This window comes from Hyperolius riggenbachi, chromosome 10 (genome assembly GCF_040937935.1).
Source record: "Hyperolius riggenbachi isolate aHypRig1 chromosome 10, aHypRig1.pri, whole genome shotgun sequence".
NCBI classification, from domain to species: Eukaryota; Metazoa; Chordata; class Amphibia; order Anura; family Hyperoliidae; genus Hyperolius; species Hyperolius riggenbachi.
In genome coordinates, this window is record NC_090655.1 from 23168437 (window position 1) to 23192430 (window position 23994).

Consider the following 23994-nt stretch of genomic DNA (forward strand, 5'->3'; position numbering starts at 1 on the left):
GTTGAACGCCGAACTAAAGTCGAGTAGGAGGATCCTGGCGTATGAGTCCGGTTTGTCTAAGTGGTCGTTGACAAGCTCCAGGCAGATGTTTATGGCGTCATCCGTGGACCTGTTTGTTCTGTAGGCAAACTGGAACGGATCCATCAGTGGTTCCGTGGAAGCTTTTAGGAGGGGCAAAACCGCTCTTTCAAAGGTTTTCATAATGACAGAAGTGAGAGCCACAGGCCTGAAATTATTGAGGTCAGAGACGCTCTGTTTTTTGGGGACGGGGATGATCGTTGACCTCTTGAAAACCCCGCCCCATTGCATCTAAGCCAATTGGTGTGAAGCGGTCGCCAAGCAGTTAAGGTTAGGTGTCTGGGGGGGGGAAGGGGGGTTAAGGGTAGAGGTTAGGGAGGGGGTTTTAAGGTTAGGGGGGGGGGGTAAGGTTAGGCATCGGCAGGGGGTTGGTTACAGTTAAAGGGGCACTATGACGAAACATTTTAAAATTTAAAATATGTTCAAACAGACAATTAAGAAGTTTGTTTTTTCCAGAGTAAAATGAGCCATAAATTACTTTTCTCCTATGTTGCTGTCACTTACAGTAGGTAGTAGAAATCTGACAGAAGTGACAGGTTTTGGACTAGTCCATCTATTCATAGGGAATTCTCAGCAAGACTTTTATTCTTTATACAGGTATTCCCTAAAAATGATTTAAACAATGATGCTGGCCAGCTCCCCTGCTCCCTACACAGTTTTTTGGCAGTTGGACAGAGCAACTGCCATTCACTAAGTGCTTTTGAAAATTAATATATCCCTGAGAATCCCCTATAAAGAGATGGATTAGTCCAAAACCTACCGGTTGTGTCAGATTCCTACTACCTACTGTAAGTGACAGCAACATAGGAGAAAAGTAATTTATGGCTCATTTTACTCTGGAAGAAATGTACTTCTTATTTGTATATGTTTGCACATATTTTACATTTTACAGGTTTTCGCTGTAGTGCCCCTTTAAGCATCAGAGGGAGGGGTGGAGGGGTGGCATCGTATGGGGAAGGGTTATGGTTAAACACCGGAGGGGGGGGGGTTAGGGCTAGGCATAGGTAGACGACACGTTTCACAGGTCTTACCAGCTTCCTCAGGTCAGTAAACTAGTGTTTGTTGCAGCACAAGGACTTGGAGTTCCCATTTGGATGGTGTTACTCGGTGGCCTAGCAATAGGTGATGCAGAGGTTGTGACCGCACCATGGCCCTTGGGCCAGAGGGGCTCTCCCTCAACCACAGTATTAACGCTTTCATAGATTCTGTGATCACTTCTATAAATGCTTAGAATAGAGGTAATCATTAACAAACTGCTCCCCATCCCATGCTTGCACCCCAGATGCTGTGGCTGTCCTTGGCAGGATTTGGTGCACCATATCAATTATCATGTATAGAGTTTGTTTTTAAGGGGGGGGGGGCATGGAAAACTTGCACTGGGGCCCAAAGCTCCTTAGCTACGCCACGGGTGCTACTTTCTCACTTGCTTAAAGGAGTCATCAGGCAATATTATGTCCCCCAAATCTACTTACCTAGGGCTTCCTCCAGCCCCTTGCAGCTGACATGTTCCACGCCGCAGTTCAGCTGCTTGCCTGGGGTCTCTGCACGGTGCAGAGACCGACCTAGAGGTCTTCCTTATTGCGCCTGCGTGAAGCGTCGCTGTCAATCAAGCCCACATAGTCCGCGGTGTACTGCACAAGCGCATAACTACTGCACCGTGCGGAGACCCCGGGCAAGCAGCTGAGAGCAGAGCTGTGGCGTGGGACATGTCAGCTGCAAGATCGCGGCTCGCAGGCTAAATGTAAACACAAGCGGAAATAATCCGCTTTGTTTACATTGTACGGCGCTGCTGCGCAGCAGCGCCGTAAGGCAGATCGGCGATCCCCGGCCAATCAGCGGCCGGGGATCGCCGCCATGTGACAGGGGACAGCCTGTCACTGGCTGCACAGGATGGATAGCGTCCTGTGCAGCGCGGATCACCGGGGGTGGACAGGTAGGAGAGGGAGGGGAGGAATCTCGCCGCGGAGGGGCGCTTTGAGGTGCCCCCCCCGCAACACCCAGCAGGTAGGAGCGATCAGACCCCCCCAGCACATCATCCCCCTAATGGGGAAAAAAGGGGGGCGATCTGGTCGCTCTGCCTGCACCCTGATCTGTGCTGGGGGCTGCACAGCCCACCCAGCACAGATCAGCTAAAACAGCGCTGGTCCTTAAGGGGGGGTAAAGGGTGGGTCCTCAAGTGGTTAAGAATGGGGCAACCAAATGGCCTTCCACCCATGTGCATAAATAAAAGGGGTAATCTTGTGACCTCTTTTTCAAAAAGGTAAAAAAATAATATTTTTAAATTAAAAAACAACAACAACCACTTGCGCTTTCTCTCCCTATGTGAGTATACAATTGTCCTTTTTTTCTTGCAGGTCGATCCCAAGTCACATAGCATAGTTGTTCACCTTAAGATAAATGTGGTAACGCCCAAGAGAGGTTGGGTTGCGGACCATGAGAGAAGCCTGCATGAGGCGTCCCTGCTAACACGTATTGCTTTTATATGGAACTTATGTATCTTAGGCAGGCAGTTCTCAGCATACGGGCTGAGAAGTGCATAAGCCTGGTCTGTGCATTTGCAGGAGGCGGGAGTCTTTTGTTCACCCATATACAGGACAGATGCTGCTTAGTTCAGAGCACTTGCTCTCTCTCCCTATTATTATTATTACTAGTTGACTCAGGCCCGGATTTACATCACAGGAGCCTATAGGCACAGATGTCTTGGCATCCTAGACTCCTCCCTCCATGAACCTACAAAACCCGCCGAACCGCGCTACAAGTATACTTGCTAGCCCAGCTGTCACTCCTTCCACACTTCCCTTGCCCATTCTTGGTAGCTACAGGTGCCCCTTAGCATTTGGTAGCCAGAGGTACCCTCAGTATTAAGTAGCTAGTGGTGCCCCTAACTGAAGGGAGATTTTGTCAGTGGGATGCTGAGAGCTGGGTGAGTAACCTCTCATTTATTCTCACATCAGGACTCTACATAGGGAAGGAGCGAGGGAGGCACTAGGGGAGGGGTGTGAGCCGCCTTTCTATCATCAGGCGCCTGTAGGCATTTACCTACAGTGCCTTATGATAAATCCGGTCTTGAGTTGACTTAAAGAGACACTGAAGAGAAAAAAAATATGATATAGTGAATTGGTTGTGTACTATGAATAATTACTAGAAGTTTAGCAGCAAAGAAAATATTCTCATACTTTTATTTTCAGGTATATAGTGTTTTTTCTAACATTGCATCATTCTCTAATATGTGCAGATTACACAACACTCAGCATTCAAAATGATTCTTTCAGAGCAGTCTGTGAACTAATGACCTCTCCTCTGGCAGAGAAAAAGTAAATAGTGCAATAACACTTGAGATAATATAAGTCAGATAACAGCCCTCTCCACGACTTTGAAAGTGGTAGAGCTTAATTGCTTGTTTGTATAGAGATAACAACTGGAGTTTCTTAACTCTTCCTGTACTGGAAACAATGACACTGATGTATCTGATCTTAATGTTTTATTTCTTAGCTGTGCTACACATACAAATCATAATATCATCATTTTTTTTCCGCTTCAGTGTCTCTTTAAGCCCGCTAAAAAACAGGCTATAGGTCTGTCACTGCTGCCACCTTCGCATGTCAGCGCCCATCCCCCCCTGGCACATGCGCGGTAGCGCAAACACAGGGACAGGGGACACAGAGACATAGGGGAATTATTACATAGGATAATTTAGTATAGCGCTGATATCTTCCTCAGTGCTGTATAGAGTGTATCAGAAGGGCTCACAATCTAATCCTTACCATAGTCATATGTCTATGTATGTATCATGTAGTGCATGTATCGTAGTCTAGGGCCAGTTTAGGGGGAACCGTATCTGTATGTTGGCACGTGTGAGGAAACCGGAGTGCTTGGAGGAAACCCACGCAGAAATGTGGAAATCATGCAAACTCTGTACAGATGTTGACCTGGCTGGGATTCCAACCGGGGACCCAGCGCTTCAAGGTGAGAGCGCTAAGCACTACGCCACCGTGCTGCCCCTGTGTGAGGATACAAAGCATTCCTATGCCTGGATGCAGAGCGTACAGTTGCTAAGCTAAATATTGACTGTAACCTAAACTAATGTCCAGCGCTGTGTAATATGTTGGCTCTTTATAAATACAATAAATAAATAAGCTGTTCTAAGCAGTGGGCATTGTAAGCTGGACATTGTAATCATTTTTGTTTGTTTTGTTCTTTGATTGCACCACCCATTTAGACAAAAGTATCACAAATCTGTGTGTTTTTCTATTTTGTCTGGTCTTACACTGAGTAAGCATTGTTACATTTCCTGCTTGTCCCCTGAGGCTTGCCGTATTGTTCACCTATAGCCTAGTGAGTCACTAAGATACGCAGTGACACAGACACCGGCCTAGACTGTGTAAAAATACACCATGCATGACATTTTTTTTAACAATAGTCATATGATAATGCTTATTGAATGTACTCTACAAAGGTCAGCTCCATTGTCTTATGACTTATTAAGATCCTTTACTAAAACAAATGTTCCCACAGACTGATCATATACTGTACTGAAGAGATTTAATGTGAACCTCCAGACTAAAAATCTACTCAGCAGCACTGAAAAGGCTTGGTTTTTCTTTAACAGTTTCACAGCATCAGAACTTTGTTTTTCTTACCCAAGCCTCATTTTTAGCTGCACAGAAGCTATGCTCCGCCCCATCAAAGAAATCTGCCCGGGCATTTTTCCCCTGATACTGTACAAAGCATGATGGGATTTCCTATGTTGTTGTTCTCGTTGCCAAGCAACTGGGAGGGGTGATCAGGACACAGGACAGTGGGAACATTCTCCCTGTCACCTCCTTTCAACTAAAAAGATGGCTGCTCCCATGAAATCACAAACATTTGCCTGTTCTTTTAAAACAGGGTGAGTAAGAGATTATATTACCGATCTATTTTAATTAACATAACTAATTAACATAACTAATGTAACTTCATGACAGTATTTTTGTTTAGGCTGACATTCCTCTTTAAGGAGTAAAAGTGGCCAAACATCTATAGATTTGGTGGGCGAACGACCATCCGATTCAATAATTATCAAATCGGATTAAAATAGTGTCTCCAAAAAGCGTGCCCGATTTACTATTCAACTAATTTTGGTCCAAAATTAATCAAATGTAACGCTTGGACATGTTGCAAAATGTCGAGCCGACATGCTCGATCAGGTGCACAGATGTAAGTATTAATGCAGAGGCATTGGAGGGGGAAGATGGGGTATGTATACTTAAGGGCGGTCAGCATCAGAAGGTGACAAGGCGGCGTCACGAGGCTGATTGCCAAAAGATTTCATGCTGAAATCGGGATTCGGCCTTTGATTTGTGGTGGCCAACCAATCTCTTTCCAATTAGATATGATCAGAGAGAGATCTGTCTATTGGTCGAATGACTGCCAAAATCGGTAGATATATGGCCACCATAAAGGAAACATCCGAGAAAAATTGCAAGATCGGCATCTTCTGCATGAGCACCGCCCACGATCGCGCTCACATGACCAGGCGAAGAAGATCCCGACCTGGCGAGGTCGGTATCTGCAGCGGAGGTGACACCGGGGATCCTGGAGCTGCGGCGAGGAACAGATCGGCTGCCCTGGACTGGAGGGAGCTGGTGTCCGGAGCAGGTAAGAAGATCTCGTTTTTTTTCTTTTTTGCTCGGAGTCGGACCTTTCCTTTAAAGAGACTCTGTAACAAATTTTTCAGCCTTAGTTCTTCTATCCTATAAGTTCCTATGCCTGTTCTAATCTGCTCTGGCTTACTGCAGTCTTTCCTAACTGCACTGTCTCTGTAATAAATCAATGTATCTTTCCTCTGTCCTGTTTGTCGGGCTAAAGCTTGATTGTGTGGAATGTGCAGGGCTGCTTGTGATTGGTAGAAGCGATACACACCCTCTGCAGGCCCCCTGCATACTCACACACTATGCTTAGCTGAGCCTATTAGAAGCTGGTTAGTTTGTTTGTAAACACTGCCTAAAACTGTTAATTACAAGCCAGGATTGCAGCAGAGAGTGGCAGAAACAGCACAGAGGGGCACAGGAGAAAATAATGAATAGAATGGTATGCTTTTTATTGTAAGAATATTAGAGTACAGATTCTCTTTAAGGCTCCATTTACACTGCTGGTAAAAATGCTCCATTTATCAGATCAGATCCTGTGCAAAACAATAGGATCTGTTCACCTCAGTCCAGTCAGACTTGTGCGAATTGTGACGGAGGCAAGACACCAAGACAAGTTATTATAGCCTTCCACGACTGGATGGGCCTCCCAGTCATTTCAACTCTATGCTCATTTGAGGCGTTGGCCTAATACCCACCCAGTGATCAATCTTAATCTAGGATTTACCTTGCTCTGGTTAGATAAAAAGGACGCTTGGTATCTAACTCTCAATGTATAATATCTAACTCTCAATGTATAATACCATATTTTAAAAAAAATATTGAAACCTCAACGCTCTGCCTCTGAAGAGGCGACCGGTTTACGGGCTGCGAAACGCACATCAGACACAAGTTTGATATTGATTATGCTGACATATGGACTTTTATGATACTTGTTAAAAACCACTTAAAGGGGTTCTTTCGCGAAAAAAGTAGGCAGTTAAAAAATGTGACAGATGACAGGTTTTTTCGGCCAGTCCATCTTTTTAAGGGGGATTCTCAGGGCTTTCTTTGTTTTCAACAGCATTTCCAGAACAACAGTTGCAAAATCTAACTGACATAATAGTGTGCAAGTGATTAGGAAAGCCGGCTGGTATCTTGCTATTTTGGCAGTTAAACTGCTGTTCAGGAAATCCTGTTGAAAACAAAGAAAGCCCTGAGAATCCCCCTTAAAAAGATGGACTGGCCCAAAACCTGTAATCTGTCACATTTTTTAACTGCCTACTTTTTTCGCGAAAGAACCCTTTTAAGGACCGGGCTTGTTTGCGCTGATCTGTGCATCGTGGGCTCTCCAGCCCACAGCACAGATCAGCAGGCAGCCAGGGCGACCAGACTTCCCCCTTTTTTTCCCCACTAGAGGGATGTCCTGCTGTGGGGTCTGATCGCTGCCAGCTATTTTCGTTCAGCGTGGGGGCTCCTCAAAGCTCCCCTCCGCAGCGAGTTTCCGCCTCCTTCCCCTTCCCTCCCTCCCCTCCTTCCTATGGGTGGCACAGGACGGCGATCCGTCTAGTCAGAGGCCGGGGATCGCCGATCTCCTTTACGGCGCTGCTGCGCAGTAGCGCCGTATTATGTAAACAGCGGGGATTTCTTCCCCGCGTGTTTACATTTAGCCTGCGAGCCGCGATCGGAGGCTCGCAGGCTGTTCACGGAGATGCCCTCAGTGAACTGACATGGAACGGCCGCTCGAACGTAGTAACACCACTACGACCTGCCGACGCCTATCGGCGTTAGGCGGTCGTTAAGTGGTTTTTAAATTCACTGACTAATTTTAAGCTTACAATTAAAAGCTACTGGGATTCACCTGTGTATGTAGGTCAGGGGTCACTGAGCTTACTAAGCCAATTTGAGTTCCAATAATTAGTTCTAAAGGTTTTGGAATCAATAAAATGACAAATGTATGCACCTGCCTAATTTTGTTTAAACAATTATTGCACACTTTCTGTAAATCCAATAAACTTCATTTCACTTCTCAAATATCACTGTGTGTGTCTCCTATATGAGATACAGTATTTAACTGACATTTTTTATCATAACAACCAACAATTTATACAGGAAAATCATGACAATTAACGAAGGTTGCCCAAACTTTCGCATCCCACTGTATGTGTGTGTGTGTGTGTGTGTGTGTGTATGTATGTATGTATATATATATATATATATATATATATATACACACACACACACACACACACACACACACACACACACACACACACACACACACACACACACACACACACACACACACACACACACACACACACACACACACACACACACACACACACACACACACACACACACACACACACACACACACACACACACACACACACACACACACACACATACACATATATACAGTGGGATGCGAAAGTTTGGGCAACCTTCGTTAATTGTCATGATTTTCCTGTATAAATTGTTGGTTGTTATGATAAAAAATGTCAGTTAAATACTGTATCTCTCTCTCTCTCTCTCTCTCTCTCTCTCTCTCTCTCTATCTATCTATCTATCTATCTATCTATCTATCTATCTATATATATATATATATATATATATATATATATATATATATATATATATATATATACACATATATGTGTGTGTGGATAGGCCTAGTGGATGAGGCTATCCAGATGAGTGAATCAAGTGGCAGAGGTGCCAGGAGCTCCTGGTGGCAGTGAGGTAGTCCGGATAGGAATTTTCCAGAGATAACGTAGTCAAACAAGCCGAAATCAGTCCAGGCAGAGTTCATACAAATCCGTGACCAAGCAAAGGTCAATCCAGGTGGCAAGGCAAGCGTAGTCAAGGTACAAGGCAAGGTTGGCAACAGGAATCTGGCAGAGATAAACGTGGTCAGGATACAAGGCAGTAATAATAATAATAATGGCAGTATTTGTATAGCGCCTTTCTCCTGTCGGACTCAAAGCGCTTGCGAGGCAGCCACTAGAGCGCACTCAGTAGGCAGTAGCAGTGTTAAGGAGACCTGCCCAAGAAACTCCTTACTGAAATAGGTGCTGGCTTACTGAACAGGCAGAGCCGAGATGAACCCAGGTCTCCTGTGTCAGAGGCAGAGCCCTTAACCATTACACTATCCAGCCACTGCTGTAGTCAGTAACAGGAATCAAACAGAGGTTAAGTGTGGTCAGGATACAAGGCAATAGTCAGCAACAGGAATCCAATGAGACAGTGAGCGCTACCCAGCAACAAGCTAAAGCTAATGCTATCATGGGCGATGACTGGGGGCGCTCACCAGGTTTAAATACCAGAGCTAACCAATCAACAAAGGCAGAATTAAAAACAAACTAATAGCAATGCAGCGTGTCAGCTGTATCAGCTGACATGCAATCATGAACGTGGGTCACTGCTTACATCTGCCGAGCGCGTACTGAGAATGCGTCCTCCGCCTATCCAATGAGAACTGAGAAGCCTTCTGCGTTCCACTGACGTCAGTGGCTTGCCAAGACCCGGAAGTCGGATTTGCAGCCCGAGTCTCGGCATTCCACCGCTAACGAGAAGAACATATTTGTGAATCAATCTCACTGTTAGATGTTTTAATTGTCCTATCCAATTCCGCATCAAAGCCAATGAAAATCTGTTAAAAACTAGGGCATTCTCTCTATTTTGTGGGAAATAATGTACAAACTAATAATCTGTTACCAGAGCACATTTCAGAAAAGGCTTCTCTTCATACAAATATATTTCATGCCTGGGAAAGTTTGTGTCATATGAGTATATTTCCACAACTGTGATCCAGGAATTCGTATCTCATAAAAGTCATGTGGCTAGCATCCAATGCAAAGATTACAAACATAACACAACAATGCCCTGTGTGTTGGGCCTTTAATTCTTGGAATTCTTCACTGTAGTTTTAGATTTATGCTGTGTGAAATAGGCAACGTTGTACTCCAGTTGTAAAAGTGGAGGCGCCAAAAAGTTATCAAACAATTAAAACTAGTTTAACCACTTAACGACCGGCAGGTCGAAGTGGTGTTTCCATGGAAACGGCCATGTCAGTTCACGGAGGGTGTCTCCGTGATCAGCCTGCGAGCCTCCGATCGCGGCTCGCAGGCTAAATGTAAACGCGCGGGGAAGAAATCCCCTGTGTTTACATCCATATGGCGCTGCTGCGCAGCAGCGCCGTAAAGGAGATCAGCAATCCCCGGCCTCTAATTGGCCGGGGATCGCTGCCTTCTGATAGGCTAAAGCCTATTAGAGGCGGTACAGGACGGATCTCCGTCCTGTGCCGCCCACAGCCAGAGTGAGAGGTAGGGAGGGAGAGGGAGAGAGGAAAATCGCTGCGGATGGGGGCTTTGGTAGCCCCCCCGCTCGGCCACACAGAGCGGCGGCGATCAGACCCCCCCAGCAGGACATCCCCCTAGTGGGGAAAAAAGGGGGGAAGTCTGATCGCCCTGCCTAAACCACGATCTGTGCTGCGGGCTGGAGAGCCCTCGCAGCACAGATCAAACAACAATCCCCTGGTCCTTAATTAACAAGGAACACCAAGAGCCCCAATAGTGTAATATGTACTGGTAAATGGTTACTAGATAGAGTAAATATTAATACTCACAAACCAGGGTTACCATTAGGCAACCACTGTAAAAGCAGGTGGGGAGATTTTCCTGACCCCACTCATCTGTAGATGAGAAAAAGGGGTTCAACCCTCCACCCAGGGTGGACTCAATATTATGCAGGAGAACAGAGGCGCCAATAGGATAAAAGGAAGCTAAATGAGCTTAAAAAACCAAATTCTTGGTAAATAGAGGAGGTAGTGGTGGACTTACCTCCTCCAAGTAGACACACAACGACTGTAGTAAAGACAGTCAATATATTTTATTTATGAACTCCAAATATGCAACGCGTTTCGCAGGTTTGATTCCGTTTCATCAGGCAATAACAACGGAGCAATAGCATATGTGGTCAGTAGAAGAGCCAGGCACCTCACAGCCTAGCATTTTTGAGAGCGGTTTTGTGAAGCAGATTACAAATATTGTTACAGTAAAAGCTGTTACTGAACAGCTTCTGTAACAAAAACGCCTAGAAAAACCGCTCTGATCTAGCGTTTTCCAGAGCGGTTTGAGCTTTTCCTATACTTTGAGGCAGAAACGCTTCTGCAAAACGCAAACGTGCAGCAGGAGGCACGTTTGCGGTTTGCTAAAAACCTCAAACCACTGGTGTGCACCATCCCATTGAAATACATTAGCCAAGCGTTTTCACGGGCGGATGCGGTTGGCGGATCGCTGCTAAAACCGCTTGGTGTGCACTGGGCCTAAGATATACTAAATCAGCTGATTTTTTGAATTCCCTGAAGAAGCATTTATTCCAGTAGGAGTTGTTTGTGAGGCTAAAATTAGACCGCAGTAATCGCTGTGTGTAGGTAGGACTGAGAAGGGAACATGTGGGCCCTGCCAGAATAGACAGGTACAGCATAATAGAAACCGCCTACAGTGACTGCTTAGATAAGGGCTGGTTCTACCCCCTGCGGCAGCCCAACGTCTCATTTCATATGCTTTTCTGCAAGTGTGCAGAAAATCATTTGTCGGCTTTCGGTGATGCTTTGCAGCGTTTTTCATCCCCGCAGGGGGGACACAAGTGTGGCAGTAAACAATCTAGAAAGCAGCAAGTTGCTTCCAAGATCGGCTAAGCGCTGGGCAGACAACGGAGAAAATCTGGATCAAAACTCTGCGTTTGCACAAATGCCAGTTAATGCCGGTTAGCGATCACACCAATCCTTTTGCCCCCTCCGTCTCAGGTTTACTTTGAAGTGAAAAAAAGTATGTTATAATGAATTGTATGTGAAGTACGGATAAGGAATATAACATTAGTAGCAAAGATATGAGTCTCATTTTTATTTTCAGTTATATAGCATTTTTTATAGCATTGCATCATATTGTCATATATTTTCAATTTGCTCTGTCTTATAGTTTAAAATACAGATTGTGGTTTGCAGAGCTAATGAACCTTTGAACTTCTCTTCTCACTGAACCTTATCTGAAGCTGTCTGTCACTGTTTCTTTGATGTATAGTGCTCCAGAAATCAGCGATCAATTTGGTCGTGGAGCTCAGAGACAGGGCCAGGCAGAGCCTCGGGGCTCAGTGTAGGAGGGGGCACAGGGCCGGGGCAGAGGTGAGAGAGGCTCCAGCCTCAGGGCGCAGTGTAGGAGGGGGGCGCACAACTCACTCACCTATCATTCACTTATTGTGGTTGAAGCAGAGAAAAATAAGAAAAGGGGATACATAGCAGTGACTGAAAACCAGATAACTAGAGTTTAACCATTTATGCCGCCTGGACGTGACCGGTCTGATGCCATCTGAGGAAGGAACTATGTTCTGAAACGCCATGCGTCATAGCGACCCGGCACACACATTTTTTATGCCTGTTTTGACTTTTTAAAGAGCTATAATAAATGAAGATTTTTAGACGGTGCGGATCCTGACAACTTATTTGGATTAATTCCCTGTATACGGTACTCCAGGAGAGATCACTGCACGTCATCGCCCATTGGTGCTGCCACACTTGAAGTTGTCTGGAAAAAATATATGACTTGTTTCTTTGCTATTAATGTTCTATTTCTTAGCTGAACTACACATACAATTCATAATTTCATAAGTTTATTTTCACTTCAGATTTCAAATTGATCTATAGCACTAATTGCGGCACATACAATTCAATTTTCACATTATTGGATCCAATATAGAATCCAACCAGTGAGATGATACAAAGTATTGTCTCTTTCTGCACGGGCAGAGTACACTGCTTGCAAGAAATGTTTTCTAGTCATTCTTGACTAGAGTCCATCACTTTGAACCACTTGAACTCTTCTGTCCAATTTTGCAAGGTTAGGGAATGTATGTGGAAAAGAGAAATCCTTTCACAGGGATCTGCCAGCAGTCATTCCACTCCAGTCATTCAAAAATGTATCCCATGCCCTTCTGTAGCCATTAAAAATGTCTGTGAAGAAAGGAAACCTATACTGGGACAAATATGGAGACCACAAAAATGTTTTATTTTGCCCGTATTTTTATTCTGATCTTTTAAAAAACAAAACTTTGTGGCTCCTTTTACACGTCGCGTCACGGTACTCTCCTCCCCTCCGCCGCTCTCCCACTGCAGCTTGTCGCAGCGACCATTAGTCTCTTATGAGACGCAATGTGACAAAAGAGGTCCAGCCAACACATAAGCTGCAGTGCATTTCCAGTGTGCACGGCGCACCACAAACAATCTTTCTAGACTGGTGCAGTAGTGGTACGTTGTGCATGCACAGATCAGGGGAATTGCAATGACGTACTTCCTGTCCGGTAGTAAGTACGTCACTGGGCAGAGGGTGGGGTCATGCAGATTTGTCGGTGCAGTCTGCCGCTGGGACCAATCTGCATCCAACAGTGCGCGAACCGCATCACATGTGTGCAACCACCCTTAACCTCCTTGCCGGTTATCCCGAGCTCAGGTCGGGGTAACCTGCACAGGAGGATTTCTCAGGCCCCGCTGGGCCGATTTGCATAATTTTTTTTGTTACAAGCAGCTAGCACTTTGCTAGCTGCTTGTAACATTCGATCGCTGCCGCTCGTCGCCGATCCGCCGCGGCGATCAGTGCCAGGCAGCGCTGAGGGGCGGATCGGGATTCCCTGTGACGTCCATGACGTCGGTGACGTCATCCCGCCCGGTCGCCATGGCGACCAGGGAAGCCCAGCAGGAAATCCCGTTCTGAATGGGATTTCCTGCTTACTCTGATCGCCGAAGGCGATCGGAGTGGGTGGGGGGATGCCGCCGCTCAGCGGCTATCATGTAGCAAGCCCTCGGCTCGCTACATGATTTGGAAAAAAAATAAATAAAAAAAGTGCTGCACTGCCTCCTTGCCGGGCAGAATTAGACCGGCAAGGAGGTTAAAGTCACTGAGTTGCAACAGACTTGCAGCCCATGAAATGACCCCCTGATCTGGAAAATAAATAAATAAAAGTGCTGCACTGCCTCCTTGCCGGGGAGAATTACACCGGCAAGGAGGTTAAAGTCACTAAGTTGCAACAGACTTGCAGCCCATGAAATGACCCCCTGATCTGCTCATTGTTGGTACCAAATATTTTAACCACTTTATCCACCACTACAGCATATCTAGGTCTGTGACTTCTTCTAAGCCTTCTTCTAATATATGTTTTGTAGCAGAAGCACAACTTTGCACCATTGGGCTTGCTCCTGTGCACAACTGTGGCAGTATCTGATACTTAACTAATTGGTGAAAGGGAACATATGTTCCCTGAACCAATAAATTGATTTTTAACATTAAAAATACTTTTATTTTCTCAGTTCATAGTGAAAAATACACACTGTAGCATCATTTCAGAATCAAATATCTTCACCATAAATTGTGATAGGAACATCATTTAAGTTGTGTGATAAAGGATAGAAATAGCCAAACAAAAGTTGTGTTTATCTACAGTAGCTCTTTTTATTTTTAAATTGAAATTGGTAAAACGGAGAAATAATGTGTTTTTTCAATTTTTTTCCTCATTTTCCCATTAAAATGCATAGAAAACAAAATTGTTCAATGAGAAAAAATGCCATACAATGAAAGTCTAATTTGTCATGAAAAAAACAATATACAGGGGTTGGACAAAATAATGGAAACACCTTGAAAATCAACAAAATATATTTTAATATGGTGTAGGTATTTTGCGGTAATTACAGCCTCAATTCTCCGAGGTATTGATTCATACAAATTGTGAATTGTTTCCAAAGGAATTTCAGCCCATTCTTCAGTTAAAACGCCCTCCAGTTCTTTTAGAGACAATGGCGGCAGAAATCGACTTCTTACTTGAATCTCTAATAACGACCATAAATTCTCAATGTTGAAGTCTGGGGATTGTGGTGGCCAGATGAGATGCTCAACTTCATTAGAATGTTCCTTGTGCCATTCATTAACAATTCTAGCGGTATGGATTGGGGTATTATCATCTTGAAACCCAAGAAATAGCACCCCAGATCATTACAGAACTCCCGCCATGTTTTACGGTTGGGAGAAGGCAGTCTGGATGAAATGCTTCTTTCGGTTGTCTCCAAACGTACACTCGTCCGGAGGTCGGAAATAAGGTAAATGATGATTCGTCAGAGAAAATCACATTTTTCCACTGCTCCAGGGACCAATTCTGGTGGTTTCTATACCACTCTAAACGCTTTGAAACATTTGTCTTTGAGAGCGGAGGTTTTCTAATTGCAGTTCTTCCATGTAATCCAGAGTTGTGCAGCTCCCGACGAACAGTTTTTGTGGAAACTGGGTTCTGTAGGTGTTCATTAGGAGCCGTGTTCTTGCGAGATTTTCTAACAATTTGATTTAGAGTCCGACGGTCTCTCTCAGACAACTTCGACTTTCGGCCACAACTGTGCTTTGCTGTGGACGTTTTTCCTTCTCTTTCAAAGGCAGTCATTACTTTTGAGACAGTACCTCTTGAAATACCAAGCATTCGGGCAGTTTCTGTTACAGTAGCGCCTGCCATACGAGCACCAACAATTTGGCCTCTTTGAAAGTCTGAGAGATCTGCCATTTTTATAAATTATAACCAACTTTTGTTGAAATATCTGTAAAAATATTATTTTAAACATATCAAATAACAAAAATAATAAACAAAACAAATGCAACTTATGTCAAGTTTTGATTGCTTTAAATCATGTTCAAATATTATGATGCCAAAATGTTATGTGTTATATAGGTATATTTTATATAGGTGTCATAAGTAGGGACACAGCTAAAATGTAAAAATTGCTCTGGTCCATAAGGGGGAAACAAGATCTGGATGCGATTTGGTTAAATAAAGACCATCACAGTGTGTTTTATAATACGAACCTGAACTGAAAATTAAAAGTCAAAATAAACATACATACATCATACTTACCTCCTGTGTAGTCTACTCCTCAATCCCTTTCTCCTCTCCAGCGTCCTGTTTGTTCACTGTGATCGATGGATGTATCCATCCTCCATATTGAAAATGGTGATGACCAGTAACAGCTTCCTGGTCAGCACTCTGTTAAACTGTAATATCACCCACTTGAGCCATAGGGAAACATGGGCATTACCTTGCACATCCGTTTTCCTTTTAGTTACAACTCACAGCAAATTATATATAACTGACAGCAACTGATATATTTCAGTTCTGACAAAATCTTGTCATAACTGTAAGGAATCATCACAAGAAGAAAATGGTGAGCTTCTGAGAGGAACTGACGGCGAGGTAAGTATGTAAGATTTATTTGCAGGTACAGCATGTGTTTATTTTAAATAATTTTACTCGGTTCAGGTTACCTTTAACATATCTTGGAGCTTTTACAAGCTGATCCATCATATTTGATTATAATAGAGTGTAAGCTTCATTCTACATTTTTCAGATGGGCCGAACCCTCACTAAGCTGCGCTGTAACTGTCAGAGGGAAAAGCTGTCCTCCATTTTCTTTCTCCAGATAGTTGAGCCTCATTGAACCCCAGCTTTCACCTATCCTTGTCCCACTGTGGAGTTAATTTATTCTGTGTGCATCACTTAACCACTCTGTTGTTTCTGTAGCTGTCAGTCAAGTACTGACATTTATCCATCTAAAATCAATCTAATCCCCACAGGCCTGAGGGAATAGGCTGACTGGCAGGACAGAGTAGGGCATACAGATTAGGAGCAGAGAGTAAGGGAAATATTCATAACTGATCATTTTTATGTAAAAAAAAAAACGTATGTAAACTCCAAATGTCATACCACTATTTAATAGACAACGCCTAGAGAAGGCATGACATTTTCCTGTAGTGAAAGAAGAATTATTTCCATTTTTACTATTATTATTATTATTACAGTAGAATCCTTTTATAGTAAACACTAAGGGCCCAGGAACAGTAGTTTACTACTGCGCCTGCGCAGTACAGCCCGGAGGACGTCCGATGACGTCAGTGCGCCGGCGTGGGACGCAGAAATGCCGGGCCTTGGAGCGCAGAAGAGCCCGACCTGGCAGCCGGCCTGGCCAGGTCGGGTCGGCCACCGGAGACCACCGGGAGCCTGCAGAGCGGCGGCGAGGGCACCTCCTGCCTGCCACAGGCTGGAGGAAGCCCCAGGTAAGTGGAAATTGATTTTTATTTTTTAGGCACCCTCCCTGAACCTTCCCTTTAAGTCTATCTGGACAGATATATCCGTCCAGATAGACTGTGCTGCTGCCGCTGAGTGAGGCGCGCAATCGTTGCCTGCCGTTACCCCCCCAACCCCGATCAGTGAATGGGAATATAATTCCCATTCACCGATCTAAGTCCCCCGCAGAAAAGCAGCCGCTTTCTAATCAGAGAGTGCGGTATTTCTGTCAAAACAAAAAAAAAATTACAGCCTCCTTATAGTTCCTGGTAGCATGATCACACACTCCAGGACTTTTTTGACTTGTGGCCAAATAGTAAACTGCACCCACATACATTTTTAAATAAATAATTACATTATATTACATCTAAAATTAGCTGTTTACCTCCCAAACTAAAATTACCCAAATACATTTTTTTAATTAAAAATACATTTAAAAAATTACAATTAAAAAAAAACCTACATAAATACTTACCTAAGGGTCTGAAGTTTTTAAATATACATCTCAAGAGAGTATCTTATTACATTTCTTAAAATTATAAGCTTGTAAATAATGATGAACGCAAATTGAAAAAATGGGCAAATAAAAAAACATGGGCAAATAAAATACATGAGTTTTAGTTACGGTAGCATGTATTAGTTTTAACCACTTCCCGACCGCCCACTACACAGGGGCGGCGGGGAAGTGGAGCCCTGCAGGACGGCCTCACCCACAGAGGCGGCGGTCCATTTAAGGGCATGGGCGGAGCGATCGCGTCATCCGTGACGCGATCCTCCGCCGGCGCCTGTCACCGTTCGCTCGCCGCAACATCCCGCCGGCTATACAGAAGCGCCGGCGGGATGTTAACCCCGCGATCGCCGCATACAAAGTGTATAATACACTTTGTAATGTTTACAAAGTGTATTATACATGCTGCCTCCTGCCCTGGTGGTCCCAGTGTCCGAGGGACCACCAGGGCAGGCTGCAGCCACCCTAGTCTGCACCCAAGCACACTGATTTCTCCCCCCCCTGCCCCAGATCGCCCACAGCACCCATCAGACCCCCCCCCCTGCCCACCCCCCAGACCCCTGTTTGCACCCAATCACCCCCCTAATCACCCATCAATCACTCCCTGTCACTATCTGTCAACGCTATTTTTTTTTTATCCCCCCCCCCCTGCTCCCTGCCCCCTCCTGATCACCCCCCACCCCTCAGATTCTCCCCAGACCCCCCCCCCCAGACCACCCCCCCCTGTTTACTGTATGCATCTATCCCCCTGATCACCTGTCAATCACCTGTCAATCACCTGTCAATCACCCGTCAATCACCCATCAATCACCCGTCAATCACCCCCTGTCACTGCCACCCATCAATCAGCCCCTAACCTGCCCCTTGCGGGCAATCTGATCACCCCCCCACACCAATAGATCGCCCACAGATCCGACATCAGATCACCTCCCAAATCCATTGTTTACATCTATTCTCTCCTCTAAACACCCACTAATTACCCATCAATCACCCATCAATCACCCCCTATCACCACTTGTCACTTTTACCTATCAGATCAGACCCTAATCTGCCCCTTGCGGGCACCCAATCACCCGCCCACACGCTCAGATTGCCCTCTGACCCCCCCTTATCAATTCACCAGTGCATTAATTACATCTGTTCTTCCCTGTAATAACCCACTGATCACCTGTCAATCACCTGCCAATCACCTATCACCCATCAATCACCCCCTGTCACCCCCTGTCACTGCCACCCATCAATCAGCCCCTAACCTGCCCCTTGCGGGCAATCTGATCACCCACCCACACCATTAGATCGCCCGCAAACCCGCCGTCAGATTACCTCCCAAATGTATCGTTTACATCTGTTATCTTCTCTAAACACCCACTAATTACCCATCAATCACCCCCTATCACCACCTGTCACTGTTACCTATCAGATCAGACCCTAATCTGCCCCTTGCGGGCACCCAATCACCCGCCCACACGCTCAGATTGCCCTCAGACCCCCCCCCCCCTTATCAATTCGCCAGTGCATTAATTACATCTGTCCTTCCCTGTAATAACCCACTGATCACCTGTCAATCACCTGCCAATCACCTATCACCCATCAATCACCCCCTGTCACTGCCACCCAACAATCAGCCCCTAACCTGCCCCTTGCGGGCAATCTGATCACCCACCCACACCAATAGATCGCCCGCAGATCCGACATCAGATCACCACCCAAGCGCAGTGTTTCCATCTATTCTCTCCTCTAAACACCCACTAATTACCCATCAATCACTCCCTATCACCACCTGTCACTGTTACCTATCAGATCAGACCCTAATCTGCCCCTTGCGGGCACCCAATCGCCCGCCTACACGCTCAGATTGCCCTCAGACCCCCCCTTATCAATTCGCCAGTGCAATATTTACATCTGTTCTCCCCTGTAATAACCCACTGATTACCTGTCAATCACCTATCAATCACCCATCAATCACCCCCTGTCACTGCCACCCATCAATCACCCCCTGTCACTGCCACCCATCAATCACCCCCTGTCACTGCCACCCATCAATCAGCCCCTAACCTGCCCCTTGCGGGCAAACTGATCACCCACCCACACCAATAGATCGCCCGCAGATCCGACATCAGATCACCACCCAAGCGCAGTGTTTCCATCTATTCTCTACCCTAAACACCCACTAATTACCCATCAATCACCCCCTGTCACTGCTACCTATCAGATTAGACCCCTATCTGCCCCTAGGGCACTCAATCACCCGCCCACACCCTCAGAATGCCCTCAGACCCCAGCCCTGATCACCTCGCCAGTGCATTGCTTGCATCCATTCCCCCCTCTAATCACACCTTGAGACACCCATCAATCACCTCCTGTCACCCCCTAGCACACCTACCCATCAGATCAGGCCCCAATTTGCCCCGTGTGGGCTCCTGATCACTCGGCCAAACCCTCAGACCCCCTTCCGATCACCTCCCCAGTGCATGGATTGCATCTATTTTCCCCTCTAACCACCCCCTGAGACACCCATCAATCACCTCCTGTCACCCCCCTAGCACTCCTATCCATCAGATCAGGCCTAATACAACCTGTCATCTAAAAGGCCACCCTGCTTATGACCGGTTCCACAAAATTCGCCCCCTCATAGACCACCTGTCATCAAAATTTGCAGATGCTTATACCCCTGAACAGTCATTTTGAGACATTTGGTTTCCAGACTACTCACGGTTTTGGGCCTGTAAAATGCCAGGGCGGTATAGGAACCCCACAAGTGACCCCATTTTAGAAAAAAAAGACACCCCAAGGTATTATGTTAGGTGTATGACGAGTTCATAGAAGATTTAATTTTTTGTCAAAAGTTAGCGGAAATTAATTTTTATTGGTTTTTTTTCACAAAGTGTCATTTTTCACTAACTTGTGACAAAAAATAAAATCTTCTATGAACTCGCCATACACCTAACGGAATACCTTGGGGTGTCTTCTTTCTAAAATGGGGTCACTTGTGGGGTTCCTATACTGCCCTGGCATTTTAGGGGCCCTAAACCGCGAGGAGTAGTCTAGAAAACAAATGCTTCAAAATGACCTGTGAATAGGACGTTGGGCCCCTTAGCGCACCTAGGCTGCAAAAAAGTGTCACACATGTGGTACCGCCGTACTCAGGAAAAGTAGTATAATGTGTTTTGGGGTGTATTTTTACACATACCCATGCTGGGTGGGAGAAATTTCTATGTAAATGGACAATTGTGTGTAAAAAAATCAAACAATTGTCATTTACAGAGATATTTCTCCCACTTAGCATGGGTATGTGTAAAAATACACCCCAAAACGCATTATACTACTTCTCCTGAGTACAGCGGTACCACATGTGTGGCACTTTTTTACACCCTAAGTACGCTAAGGGGCCCAAAGTCCAATGAGTACCTTTAGGATTTCACAGGTCATTTTGCGACATTTGGTTTCAAGACTACTCCTCACGGTTTAGGGCCCCTAAAATGCCAGGGCAGTATAGGAACCCCACAAATGACCCCATTCTAGAAAGAAGACACCCAAAGGTATTCCGTACGGAGTATGGTGAGTTCATAGAAGATTTTATTTTTTGTCACAAGTTAGCGGAAAATGACACTTTGTGAAAAAAAACTATTAAAATCAATTTCCGCTAACTTGTGACAAAAAAATAAAAACTTCTATGAACTCACCATACTCCTAACGGAATACCTTGGGGTGTCTTCTTTCTAAAATGGGGTCATTAGTGGGGTTCCTATACTGCCCTGGCATTTTAGGGGCCCTAAACCGTGAGGAGTAGTCTTGAAACAAAAATGACCTGTGAAATCCTAAAGGTACTCATTGGACTTTGGGCCCCTTAGTGCAGTTAGGGTGCAAAAAAGTGCCACACATGTGGTATCGCCGTACTCGGGAGAAGTAGTACAATGTGTTTTGGGGTGTATTTTTACACATACCCATGCTGGGTGGGAGAAATACCTCTGTAAATGACAATCTTTTGATTTTTTTTACACACAATTGTCCATTTACAGAGGTATTTCTCCCACCCAGCATGGGTATGTGTAAAAATACACCCCAAAACACATTGTACTACTTCTCCCGAGTATGGCGATACCACATGTGTGGCACTTTTTTGCACCCTAACTGCGCTAAAGGGCCCAAAGTCCAATGAGTACCTTTAGGATTTCACAGGTCATTTTGCGACATTTGGTTTCAAGACTACTCCTCACGGTTTAGGGCCCCTAAAATGCCAGGGCAGTATAGGAACCCCACAAATGACCCCATTTTAGAAAGAAGACACCCCAAGGTATTCCGTTAGGAGTATGGTGAGTTCATAGAAGATTTTATTTTTTGTCAAAAGTTAGCGGAAATTGATTTTAATTGTGTTTTTTCACAAAGTGTCATTTTCCGCTAACTTGTGACAAAAAATAAAATCTTCTATGAACTCGCCATACTACTAACGGAATACCTTGGGGTGTCTTCTTTCTAAAATGGGGTCATTTGTGGGGTTCCTATACTGCCCTGGCATTTTAGGGGCCCTAAACCGTGAGGAGTAGTCTTGAAACGAAATTTCTCAAAATGACCTGTGAAATCCTAAAGGTACTCATTGGACTTTGGGCCCTTTAGCGCAGTTAGGGTGCAAAAAAGTGCCACACATGTGGTATCGCCGTACTCAGGAGAAGTAGTATAATGTGTTTTGTGGTGTATTTTTACACATACCCATGCTGAGTGGGAGAAATATCTCTGTAAATGGACAATTGTGTGTAAAAAAAATTAACAAATTGTCATTTACAGAGATATTTCTCCCACCCAGCATGGGTATGTGTAAAAATACACCCCAAAACACATTATACTACTTCTCCTGAGTACGGCAATACCACATGTGTGGCACTTTTTTGCAGCCTAACTGCGCTAAGGGGTCCAAAGTCCAATGAGCACCTTTAGGCTTTACAGGGGTGCTTACAATTTAGCACCCCCCAAAATGTCAGGACAGTAAACACACCCCACAAATGATCCCATTTTGGAAAGTAGACCCTTCAAGGTATTCAGAGAGGGGCATGGTGAGTCCGTGGCAGATTTCATTTTTTTTTGTCGCAAGTTAGAAGAAATGGAAACTTTTTTTTTTTTTTTTTTTCCTCACAAAGTGTCATTTTCCGCTTACTTGTGACAAAAAATAATATCTTCTATGAACTCACCATGCCTCTCAGTGAATACTTTGGGATGTCTTCTTTCCAAAATGGGGTCATTTGGGGGGTATTTATACTATCCTGGAATTCTAGCCCCTCATGAAACATGACAGGGGGTCAGAAAAGTCAGAGATGCTTGAAAATGGGAAAATTCACTTTTGGCACCATAGTTTGTAAACGCTATAACTTTTACCCAAACCAATAAATATACACTGAATGGTTTTTTTTTTATCAAAAACATGTTTGTCCACATTTTTCGCGCTGCATGTATACAGAAATTTTACTTTATTTGAAAACTGTCAGCACAGAAAGTTAAAAAAATCATTTTTTTGCCAAAATTCATGTCTTTTTTGATGAATATAATAAAAAGTAAAAATCGCAGGAGCAATCAAATAGCATCAAAAGAAAGCTTTATTAGTGACAAGAAAAGGAGCCAAAATTCATTTAGGTGGTAGGTTGTATGAGCGAGCAATAAACCGTGAAAGCTGCAGTGGTCTGAATGGAAAAAAAGTGGCCGGTCCTTAAGGGGGGTAAAGCCCTAGGTCCTCAAGTGGTTAAACTATAATAGCCAAAAACTGAGAAATAATGATTTTTTTCCATTTCTTTCTTAATCTTCCTGTTAAAATGGATTAAAAAAAAAAGTAATTCTTAGCAAAATGTACTACCCAAAAAAAGCCTAATTAGTGGCGGAAAAAAACAAGATATAAATCAATTAATTGTGATAAGTAGCAATAAAGTTATTGGTGAATGAATGGGAGGTGAACGTTGCTCGAATGCATATGATTTTCGACGATGTAGGCTGAAGTGGTTAAAGTGAACCAGAGACAAAACACCCTCATGTATTTTACCATATATATCAGTGGAAACATTAGAGAAAACACCTACCCTGCTCTCTGTTTCATGCTGCACTGCTCAGCTTGCTTGTTACCAGCCCTGATAAAATCCCAGACTGAGCATTCAGTCTGGCTTTGCTCAGGAATCATTACAGCTGAGTTTGTCTTCTCTGAAGTCTTTTCATGCCCAAGCCTGCCCCCTTCTGGCTCTGCTTTAATGACTCAGCTATAATGATTCCTGAGCAAAGCCAGACTGAATGCTCATTTTATCAGGGCTGATAACAAGCAGGCTAAGCAGTGAAGAATGACACAGAGAGCAGGGTAGGTGTTTTCTCTAATGTTCCCAATGATATATATATGGTAAAATACATGAGGGTGCTTCGTCTCTGGTTCACTTTAAGCTAGAATTTTGTTCTGACTCAAGTATAAGTCTACCCAGCAAAGTTAATGGCTGCACTTGGGACCAGGAAGAATTAACAGCTGCACTTGTGGACCAGGAGAGTTTAATAACTGCACTGCATACATTATTGCAGCCATTAACCCCTCCCATCCTTTAAGTGAAGCCAATAACCCTGCTGGCCCCCAAGTTCAGAAGTTATTCACTCCCCTTCCTGCAGCCCAGTATTTCCCCCCCTGCCCCTTTC

General features: G+C 44.6%; 1 long non-coding RNA gene across 1 annotated transcript in view; it reads left to right on the forward strand.

Annotated features, from left to right (window-relative positions):
* Positions 1–23994, forward strand: part of LOC137535563 (uncharacterized) — a 373442-nt gene that overhangs the window by 86161 nt on the left and 263287 nt on the right. The window lies entirely within an intron of this gene.